The following is a 10,841-nucleotide window of genomic DNA, read 5'->3' on the forward strand; positions in this document are numbered from 1 at the left end:
CACTTGCAAATTGTCTAATTCCACTTGCAAATAGTGCCTCCCATATTTGTGAATCACATTCAACTTCTCCAAGTTAAGTAGCTCACGTGCAAATGGACTATTTCTTGTTGTTGATATACATATCGCTCTTGCAAATTGTTTAATTCCACTTGCAAATAGTTCTCCCATATTTGTGAATCACAAAGTTATTCATGTTAAGTAGCTCACATGCAAAGGGACTATTTCTTGTTGTTGATATACATATCTCTCTTGCAAATTGTCTAATTCCACTTGTAAATAATCCACCCACACTTGTTGACATCATATTAGTTTACTTGCAAATGGACAGATATAAGTTGTTAATTAGTGCATCTATGTTGCAAATTGCTTAATTTCACTTGTGCATAGCCGGTCCAGTCTTGTAACATGATGATGTTCAACTTCAGTTATATTAGCCCATTTGCAAACATAATGAGTTTCTCTAGTGAAACAACTTATCCTTGATGCAGATTTCCTAATTTCAGTTGTCAATAGTATATCTCATAGCTGTAAAAAGGCGGAAAAAAACTAAGGATTATAATTAATTGACATGCAACAAACTCATAATATAAATTCCTTGAAAAAAAAATTGTGCAGATTTTCTATACACAACTTTTGAGTCAGTCTAACAAATTACATGTGGAGGAATATAAGAATTTACCCAAAACTCCATAAGGTCTTGCATATTAAAAATGTATATGAGAAAACATATATTAACTGTGGCCAAAAGACAATACTACATTGTTATTACTCATTGGGTGCTGGAAACTTGTAGTGGTGCTTGGCTATGTTGACGTCTTAACTTCAACAAAGATTGGATTGTACAAAATGCCATGATGACTCTCATTTTCCACCTTAATTCTTTCTTTAACTGCCTTATCATTCCAATGTTTAATGACTTCCTTGTCTTTTGGTATAACTCCATCCAAAGGGAACCTATGCAGGAAGTAAAACTGAAGGGAAAAAATATAATAACTCATAAATCAAATTAAACAATACATCAACAATTTAATAGTGAAATAAAATCCAATATTATTTATTATGTAAACAAATGCATAAGTACAAATAAAAAGTAGATGCACTTTCCAATAGCTCTGGAGCCCTCGGTTTGTCCTTCTTTACTGCTCTTATTGTATTGTTGTATTTCTTTATTGACTCGTCAAGCACAGGCAAAACCCAATCAAATTTATCCTTTTTTCCCCCTATACAACCCATTACCTTTAGCACATTCTCACTCACACCTACGCTTCCGGTGGGACTAAGAAGAGTTTCTAGTGTGAAAAGAACAAAATAGAATTCAAACATTTCCTCTTCTTCCTCGCTCATTATCTTCTCCCCAATGTGAGAATATGTTAGTAGAGTTTAGTCCTTCTTCAGCTCATTTACTTGATCCTTGAAGCCATCCAACTTGACTTTGGAGCCCTTCATAAACCAAGTACCATCCTCACATCTTTAGCTGTTACCTTCAATGTCTTCCCCCTTATGATCATTTGTTTACGTGGGGGATCATATGCATGAATCAACTCCAAACATAAATATTTAGGGATCTTATTCAAAGTAATACTAAGAAGATGCCCAAACCTCATTTCTTCTATTTTGCATTTCAAATTTTCTTTCCCATTCATAAATTTAGCCACTTAGTTGAATTTAGTGGGGGAGCATTGAGTAGAAGATAGGAAGACATATTTCTTCTTCTTCTTCTCTTTTATAAGCTGTTGCTCCTTTTTCTTGCATGAATCCCTATCAGCATCACTCATTTTATTCCATTTTGTTGAAGCCGCATTTGTGATTGTTCCCATTCCATGCATCTCCTCTTTCTTTTGTTCCCAAAATTCACTAGTGAATACTTTCCATGCGCTAACTTTTGTTTCCTTTTTTGCCATCTTCTTAAGCTTTTGCACAATAATTACAAAGTCATTAATTACTAGACTAAACAACACTTCAAAATTCATACCATCCAACATTTTTTTTTTTTACATAAACCTCAAACTTGTAAATACATTAATTGTTATTGTTAATTTCTCAACTTTACTTGTTATAGGACAAGACATAATATTGTTATATATAAGTGGTTAATTAACTAATTTTTTATGTAAATTGTCTAACTTTCTTTGTTAGTCACTAAATATCATATTGCAACAAACATGAAATTGTTATATACAAGTGGTTAATTAACTAATTCTTCATGTAAATTGTCTAACTTTCTTTATAAGGCCACCAAGTATCAGATTCCAACAAACATAAAATTGTTATATACAAATGATTAATTAACTAATTCTTTATGTAAATTGCCTAACTTTCATTGTTAGCCTACTAAATATCAGATTCCAAAAATCAACGTGTTACATGAAACCCACCTATTTTTCCAGTCCATACGACAACATTTGCTCCTCCTAATTCTTTTTTTTAATTCCTGCAAAATGCCTACAAATAGTATAACAATATTGTTAACTACCAAAACTAATAACCCCGTTAATAATAAATTCATACTTAGCCCACACACAAACTCGTGAACCTTTGTTTGCAACCTTGCTCTCAAATCTATTCCTCTCTGTGGTCTAAAAGCTGCACTGGCACTCACAAAATCAGGAGGATTTGCTAAAAGGGTGATGGATGAACACTATGTGAGACATTGGTAACCATTTTTCGGTTAAAACCCAAATGTGATTACCAAACACTCTGACATTTCAGTCTATCCTTCTTCCTTAATATACAAGCTTCCACTTGCCTATCTCACTACCAAATAAACCCAATCGAAGAAATATAGAACATTTAATGTAGACTAGGAGGCTTACCAAAGGGTTTCAGTATCTTCTTCTCCCCCTTCTTCTTCCTTCTTTATCGATAGCCTTGTAAGTTTCCTCCTCTATTGGCCTCGTCTCTTCTTCTTTTGGTTATAGCAACTACCAAGCATCCGCAGAATGATGGCGATGGATTTTTTTGGTGGGCACATCTAACAGTTTTCACAGATTAGGAGAGGGAAGAGTTTTCGCACAGTGGGAGCACATTTGCAAAACGGGAGAGGGAAGAGTTTTCACACAATGGGAGCCAGTTCGCAAAGCGGGAGAGGGAAGACTTTCTAATCAATGAATTTTGACCTTTATTTTCAAAATTCAGGAAAAAGTATTATGAGGGGCAATAGTGTATTTTGCTTCTTGAATTTATTTCATTTGGCCTTTTTTGTGCTGCAATGATATTTCATAATTATAAAAAAGTTGTTTGAAATAAACTGGCTATAGCAGTCTTTAACTAAAATTTTCCCTTTGTTTTATGAAAGCCAACTTGCGGATAACTGTTTTGAAAGAGTTGGAATGGTATAGCTATGCTTTTGAACTCTTGGATATGAATATTTTGTGTGATTTTGAACTGGTTGACTTGTACTCGAGTATGGACCCCGTGATATCTGATATGGCTTACGTCGGTGTCAACATCAATTTGCAGATGTCCCAACTACGTACCATATCTTCTATAATGAGCTAGAATCACCTATAAAGCTATGGGGAATTCTGTTTTTTTATATTAAAGTTATTTTGACATTCAATTTGATACTAAATATCATACCTTAATTTACTTTGTCTCTTATATTCATCTTTTTTTTTTCAAAATAGCCTTTTACATATCTTAAATATTCTATCAAATAGTAGTTTTAGTTAATACAAATGATTAACATGAAAAATAATATTTATTTATTATAAATAACTAACTTAACAAACTTTTTAAATTATTTAAATTAGTTAACTAGTTTTTATATTAAATGTTAGATGTAGTACTATTTACGAGTCACATCATCTCTCTGAACTTCTTTGCTTCTTCCACATCCCCAACTTTGCCATCTTCTCCCCAGTACCTCTTCCCACAAATCATTCTCATCATAGTGTTAAAAGTCAGCTCGGAAAATCTGGATCTTAGTTATACCTTCGTAAAACCCTTACGAGAATCATAAGCTAATTTTTGAACGAGCCGTTTCATCTCATCTCTTCGTATGTCCAGGAAATAATTAAGACAGTGGGTTGAGAGGACATCGAGGACCATGATGCGGTGGAGGTTGCGCCAGTGGTCGCCGTACGGGGCGAAGGCGACGGTGGTATAGTTGTAGCCGACGTGTTTTCCTGTGAGAAACGGTGGGTGGTTGGCGAGAACGACGTCGTTTTTGCTGAAGCATTCTTGAACTAGGGATGGTGACGAAACGACCACGACTAAACGAGAGCTAAATCAGAGCCAAAAGATTTGACCATAGTTTTGGGAAACACGATGAAAGTGATGGTGGAGTGGTTTCTTGAGCTGGTGGAGATTTTCGAGTATGGGAATAGAAGGAGGGCCTGGTGGGATATGTCTTAATCTCCGTTTTCTGAGAAAGAGGTTTAAGATGAGGAAGAAGAAAGAAAGGAAAAAGATAGAATAATTGATGACGGAATTAGTGGACATATTTTTGCTTGTTTGTTTGATTGCTTGATACTTTGATGATTCATGTGCCTATGTTTATAGGAATACGGGGGACTAAATGGATATTTATCCTTTTGTTTCGTTTTTTTTATTTATTATGGCTTGCATAAAGGTTTTTTTTTTTTTGAGCTGGGCTTGCATAAAGTTAAGTGAACTGTTCTTAAAGGGGTGTTTGGATAGAAATAAAATTATGGTTTTAAAAATGATTTTTACGTTGTACGAAGTAAATATATGAAGGAGTTTGTCTCGATTTGCGAAAAAAAGCTTTTGAGAAGCACTTTTACAGCTTCCCAAGTACTAATTTTTGTTAGAATATATAATTTGAATTTTTTAAAAAGAAAAATGTATTATTTTGAAACATTTAAATACTATTAAAATATATATAAAAAAAAATTAAATGAGATAAAAATTACAGTGAACCTAATAATGAGACATTGTTAGTGTAACATCTCAAACTCTGGGCCTAGAAGTAAGTACCAGAATTAGTCTAAAAAGGACATGCTACTGTATCCATACAGCAGGAGTCCCAGAAAAATGAAATAGAAATAATAAGATTTTCAGGGACTAAACTGCAAAGTAAGGAAGTTCTGAGATTAAAATATGAATAAAGTTAGAGATTCTAGCAAAATCTTAAAACCTTGAAATGAGAAATGGAGATGAATGTGGACCAGAGGTTGTGCTAAAGACCTCAAAGGAATGATTCTTGAGGTTGAGTTTGAATAGGGACTAAATCGCAAACTTGAGAAATTTCGAACATAAAAGGGCAATATTGGAAAATAAGCCCAGAAATTTCAGAAAATTCCCATAAAATAAAAAATGAGATTCTGACCCTTATTTGAGGTTAAAAATGATAAAGATACCCTTGAATTAGCTTTAATTGAATTTTAAAGATTATGACTCATTTTGAGATATAAAGTTAGATTTAATTATTTGAGTTATAGAGAGATCTCTGAAAAGTAAGTAAAAATGAGGATTCAGAAGTTAAGAGGCTGCAGAAAATTATAAAATTAGTCTCATTCCTAAAAGGCCTACAAAACAAAACGACTTTAAGAATATTTAAAATCCAGTTATGCCATTTAAGGTCATTTTACAGGAAATTAAAAAATAAATATTTACAGATGATGTTATGACTCGAGAAAATTTGCAAATTTTTTTTTTCAGAATTTAAGAAATTTTATGGTATAAATAGATGAATTTTTGGAGTTTTGGATTAAATAAAATGGTCTAATCAAATATTAAATAAATTTTGTTCCCTAAATAGGAGAAAAAATCACAGAAAATATCTAAAGGTAATAATGACGCATTTAATATAGCACTGAGTCAGTATGGTGAGTTGCCAAGTATATTTATGATACAATTATGACACTTCTGAGTCAGCGTGCTAAGTCACTAGGTGATATTTATGGACAATAAAAAAAATCAGAACGCAATGTGAGTATATTTTAGACAATCCTCTATCTACTTGGTACAGCAAAATCTCTACTACGTGACTCAGTGAGGATAAGTAGCTTGTCAGTGGAGCTAACTATTTTACTCTATGGTCATCTGAGATGGCGTCATATGTGGATTTATTTGAAATGAGGAAAGGATGCCAGAACATGTCCCAGTGGTATAGGGTAAATCAAAACCTGAAAAAGTTCCCGATACAGTGCAAAATAGCAAGATAGGTGAATGAATACCTAGGGACTACATTTTGCATGAATTTCCTATTAATTTCTCCCTATTTTAATGTCAAAATGATGAAAGAACATGTAAGAGATTATATGTACAATTAGATGGGAACAGAAGGTATTGTATGTACGGTTGACATGAAAGATAAAATAAAAGAGAGACACATGGCACATGATGTAAGCATGACATCATCAAGATGATGCAAGCATGATGTTATAAGGACACATGTCATCACAAGATTAAGAGGCAAAATGAATGGTCAAGATTTAATCTTACAATTTTAAGATTAATGGTTAGGATTTGTTCATGAAGTCTATAAATACCCCCCTCCCCTCATTTTCGTCCAAGCTTATGGAAACAATGAGAAAACTCTTGCAAAATGAATTCTAGAGAAAGAGAGAAGAAGGAAGAGAGGAAGCCAAGTGATTCTATGCAAGTTCAAACTCCAAAACAAGGTATGATTATAATCTTTGATGTAGTTTTTGGTACCTTAATTGTTGTTAAACTTGGGTATGGATTTTGTTGAGTTTAAGAGGATGAAAACCCTTGTTGAGCTTGCTATTCAAATCTATTCTAGTTAGGAAAAGATTGGATTTACATTAGCTTAATGATCAAGAGGTAGAAACAAGTTTGAATCAAGTGGTTTTGTGATGAGTTTGCAAGAAACTTCCCCTTAACTTTGTGTGAATTTTGACCAGATTTGGTGTAACATCCAAACTTTTGGGCCTAGAAGTACTAGAAATAGCCTGAATTGGATAGGCTACAAGACTCCTTTTGAGCAGAAGTCCCAAAGATGAGAAAGGAAGGCAAAGTAGTTCAGGGACTAAAACTGCAAAGTAAAAGTTTTAAGGGGCTAAAGTGTAATCAAAGTTAGAGTCTTTAGTAAAGTCTTGAAGGCCCAGAGAGAGAAAAGAGGCTAGACACAGGCCAAAGGTTAAGTTAGAAACCTCAAAGAGAGGATTGTATGAAGCTAAGTCCAAGTAGGGACTAAATTGTAAATCCAGAAAGTTATGACCAACAGAGGTAAAAAGGGAAGAGTACACAGAGAATTCCAAGAAAATCCTAGAAAATGGAAAATAATATTCTAAGGCTCTTCTATGAAGAGAAAAAACGAAAATACCCCTGAAGCAGCTTCAATGGAATTTATGAGGTTATTACCGGTAAAAAGTATACCATTTGAGGTAATTATTTAAAATAGCAAAAGACCTCAAAAATGTATACAAAAATGAGGTTAAATGGTTGAAAGGTTGTACTAATTTATAAAATTAGTCCCGCAACCAAAAGGCCAGTGGAGTGGCTTTAATAAATTAAAAAGCCGGTTATGCCGATAAGAGGGCATTTTAGTAAATGAATTTTTATGCAAGGTTTTAAGGAAGTGTTATGGCCTAAGAAAATTCATAGATATTCTCTAGAATTAAAGGGAATTTATGGAGCAGACAAAAGAATTTTCTGAGCTCTGAAAGGCCATAAAGAAAGCCGGAGAAACGTGGGCCAAGTAAATTCGGAGGAATTAAGTTTGATCCAACGGCTAGGATCTAATCTCCCATCTCCTCCACCACTTTTATGACACTTGGCATCTTCTAGAAGGTTGAGGTAAGCATGATGCAAGAAGATGATGCGAAGATGATGTAAAAGTCAACTTGAAGTTCCAAAATTACCCTTACCCTTTCTATTAGCCACCAAGGGTATTTTGGTCCATTCAAGCCAAATCTTTGGCTATAAATAGGCATTCCCTCCCCTTCATTTTCAGCCAAGCAAGGATCTATAGGGGAATATCTGCCACTCTTGCATCTAGAGAGAGAAAGAGCTATTTCTAGTGAGAGAAAGTCCACCTAAGTTCAAGCTTCAAGATCAAGGTATGTGGTGATTGTAGCATCTGATTTGATGCCTATTTCGAATTAGTTACTATTCATATCTGATTCTGAAATTTTTCATGCTTAAAGTACATTCTGTGAGCTTTAAATCCATGGGTAGAACACTCCATTTGGATATGTGTACGATTTATGGTGATTTTTCAAAATTAGAGATTGAAATCTGGAAACAGTGTTGAAATTTTAGAAGAGTGTCGATTTCCGTACAATTCCGGTGCTGTTCAGCATAGAATTGGTTCTTGAAACTATTTTTTGTTCAAATTTAACTTAAGGAGCTTTCAGTGAGACTTGGAAGCACTCAATTTTGATTTTTCTAGAACTAATTATGAATTTTCAAAGTTGAGCAAAAATTCTGGAGATTCTGCGTGAACAGTACCCGCGAACCAAAATTTCTAGATTTGATCTTCTTGAATTTAAGGCCATCTAAAGTGGTCCTAATTGACAAGAAATAGATCATAAGGATGGGAAATGATGAGATTTATGTTAGAAAAGCTAGAAAGAAAACCCTAAGACTAAGAGAAAGGGTTGAGGTTCAAGAGAGCTAGCTTTGAACTTTATGTAATTTAGTGGTCCTAATAGATTGTATGATCATTATGACTATGTTTAGGACCTTTGGAACATCCAAGAGGATGTTTGATGATGTTGACTGAAAGCTAACATGGTTGGAAAGTCAAGGGAGTCAAAGGAAAAGTAAGAGGAAGGCTTGAGGTGCAAGGTAGTGAACTTACCTATTGTCATTACTTGATGTGGTATGCTTGTGTGTTGCCGTGTACATGTTATTGAATGTTATTGTGACATGTTTTAGCTGCTGTAATTGCTATTCATGATGAGTAGATTATGTCTCCATGGCCATGCATCAAGAAGTTAGCTTTGAGCATGCTAGTATGTCACTAATTAACAAGAGAATAAACAAGTTGCGTGTAGTGCATGAGCATCCATTTAGCATGATTAATATGGTATTGTTTGCTACTGAGATTCCCCCGAATCTCACCCCCTCCCTAACCAACCATTTAGGTCAATCAATGGTGGGCACTAATGGCATGAGAAGCAAGGAGAAGAAGTGGAGAGTTATTGATGCTAATGATTGATATTATTATTCAATGTATAATTCTCCTATGTTATGACTTATGTTGTGAATGCCATGTATTTAATTATAAAGCTTATGGTGTGTATAGGAATGTATGAGCATGAATGGGAAAAAGTAAGCCAATGTTAGGTATGCCAAAGAAATAAAAAGAATTAAAGTAAAGAGATGTTAAGGGATAAAACGTAGGTCATGGAGCAGTTAGTTTCAAACTTCAATTTGACTTATCATATGAATGAGTTAAGTTACTAAATTTGGTATACCTCTAGTGCACATCCCAAGCTTTAAAATGAGTGGTAAATCACCTCATTTGGATGTGTATACAAAGAGATATGAATTTTCAAAGTTAAGGCGCAGAATCTGGAAAGTCCAGATTTTACCAAACGAATAGTAATCTTAATCCAATAAACTGTACGTTTTAAATGAGGATGAGTTCAGTTGAATATTTTTCCCTTAAAGAGCATTGAAAGAGCTTTCTGTAGAATTTTGAAACACCTCCATACGATTTTTCTAGAATTAGTTATAATTTTTCAAAGTTGGACCTGTAATATGAAAACTGGACAGTGAACAGTAATTTTCCAAAAATTAACGTCCAAATTAAAATTTTTAAGTTTAAGACCATCCAAGTGGTTTGGAATGGTTCTAAATGACTGCTAAGGTACTATATAAGTAAGGTGTGACACTTGGGGTTTAAGATAGGGTTGGATTTTGATGATTTTGATGCTTCCAATATGTTTAGAATGAAAAATTGTGTGACGTAAAGGTGAGAAAGTAAGTTTGAAAGCATTAGAACTGAAAATGAAAATTTTGCCTTAACACCCTATAGTTTCGGCCAAGGCTTGTTCATAGGAAAGAACTGGATTTTGTTTATTTTGAGCCTAAAAATGGATTCTACATGAAAAATTGTGCAGGAATAGTATGTGAAATTAAGTTTAGAAAAGTTGAAAATCAAGCTCAGAAGTTAGATGTTGATATAGTTCAAAGAAAACAAATTGTTGACACTGTTGGTTACCATGGCTCTAATGAATAAATGGTAATGATGTGCTAATTTATTTAGGATCATGAGACATCAATGAAGAGGAATAGCAAAGGCTGAACAGGTTACCTCAATATTGGAAGCAAATGGAGCAAGAGGAAAACTTAAAACATACAAGGTAGTGAAGTTACCCTTTTGAATGCTTGACATATATGCTTGTGTGTTGATGATGTTTGATAATGATTTAAAATTATGAATGCTTAAATGTTTCTATATGCATTGTTTAATTCATGGGCATGCATATATGTAATGTTGAGCGTATGAATATGATATTATTTTGGAGCATGAAAGTATGTGAAACCAAACATGTCATACACTTGAATTTGTTTTGCATGCATTTGGATAATGTTTACTACTGAGATTCTTCCCGAATCTCACTGTTGCTTAACAAAACATAATAGGTTATGCTCATGGGAAAGCAATGCTCACAGGAGAACAAAGAAAGAAAGGAAGAAATGTGAAATAGTGTATTACAACCTTCCGGTTCTTAATATAAGACTTATTTAACTAATTCGATTAGATTAAGGAAGTTAGGTAAGTTAGTTGATTATAAGAAATATGATATGTTTTTTCTGAAAATACCATAATCATCTTCCTTAATATCCTCCCTCTCTCTTCTACTTGATTATAGTTGAGAGAGTGTTTATAGGGATAATTTAAGAAAAATTAATAAATATGAAAAATCGATTTTATATTTAGGACTAAAATTAACTTGACA

At 33.7% G+C, this 10,841-nt stretch overlaps 1 long non-coding RNA gene across 1 annotated transcript; it reads left to right on the plus strand.

Moving 5' to 3' along the window:
• Positions 1-6,535: 6,535 nt before the first annotated feature.
• On the plus strand, positions 6,536-10,615 carry LOC114742043 (uncharacterized). Its single transcript, XR_003739827.1, has 3 exons — positions 6,536-6,587; positions 10,145-10,241; positions 10,525-10,615. It is a non-coding gene; the product is annotated as an uncharacterized LOC114742043 (long non-coding RNA).
• Positions 10,616-10,841: the final 226 nt, after the last annotated feature.

This window comes from Neltuma alba, unplaced genomic scaffold (assembly GCF_004799145.2).
Source record: "Neltuma alba isolate B1F8T4 unplaced genomic scaffold, ASM479914v2 tig00003619_pilon, whole genome shotgun sequence".
Taxonomy (NCBI): domain Eukaryota; kingdom Viridiplantae; phylum Streptophyta; class Magnoliopsida; order Fabales; family Fabaceae; genus Neltuma; species Neltuma alba.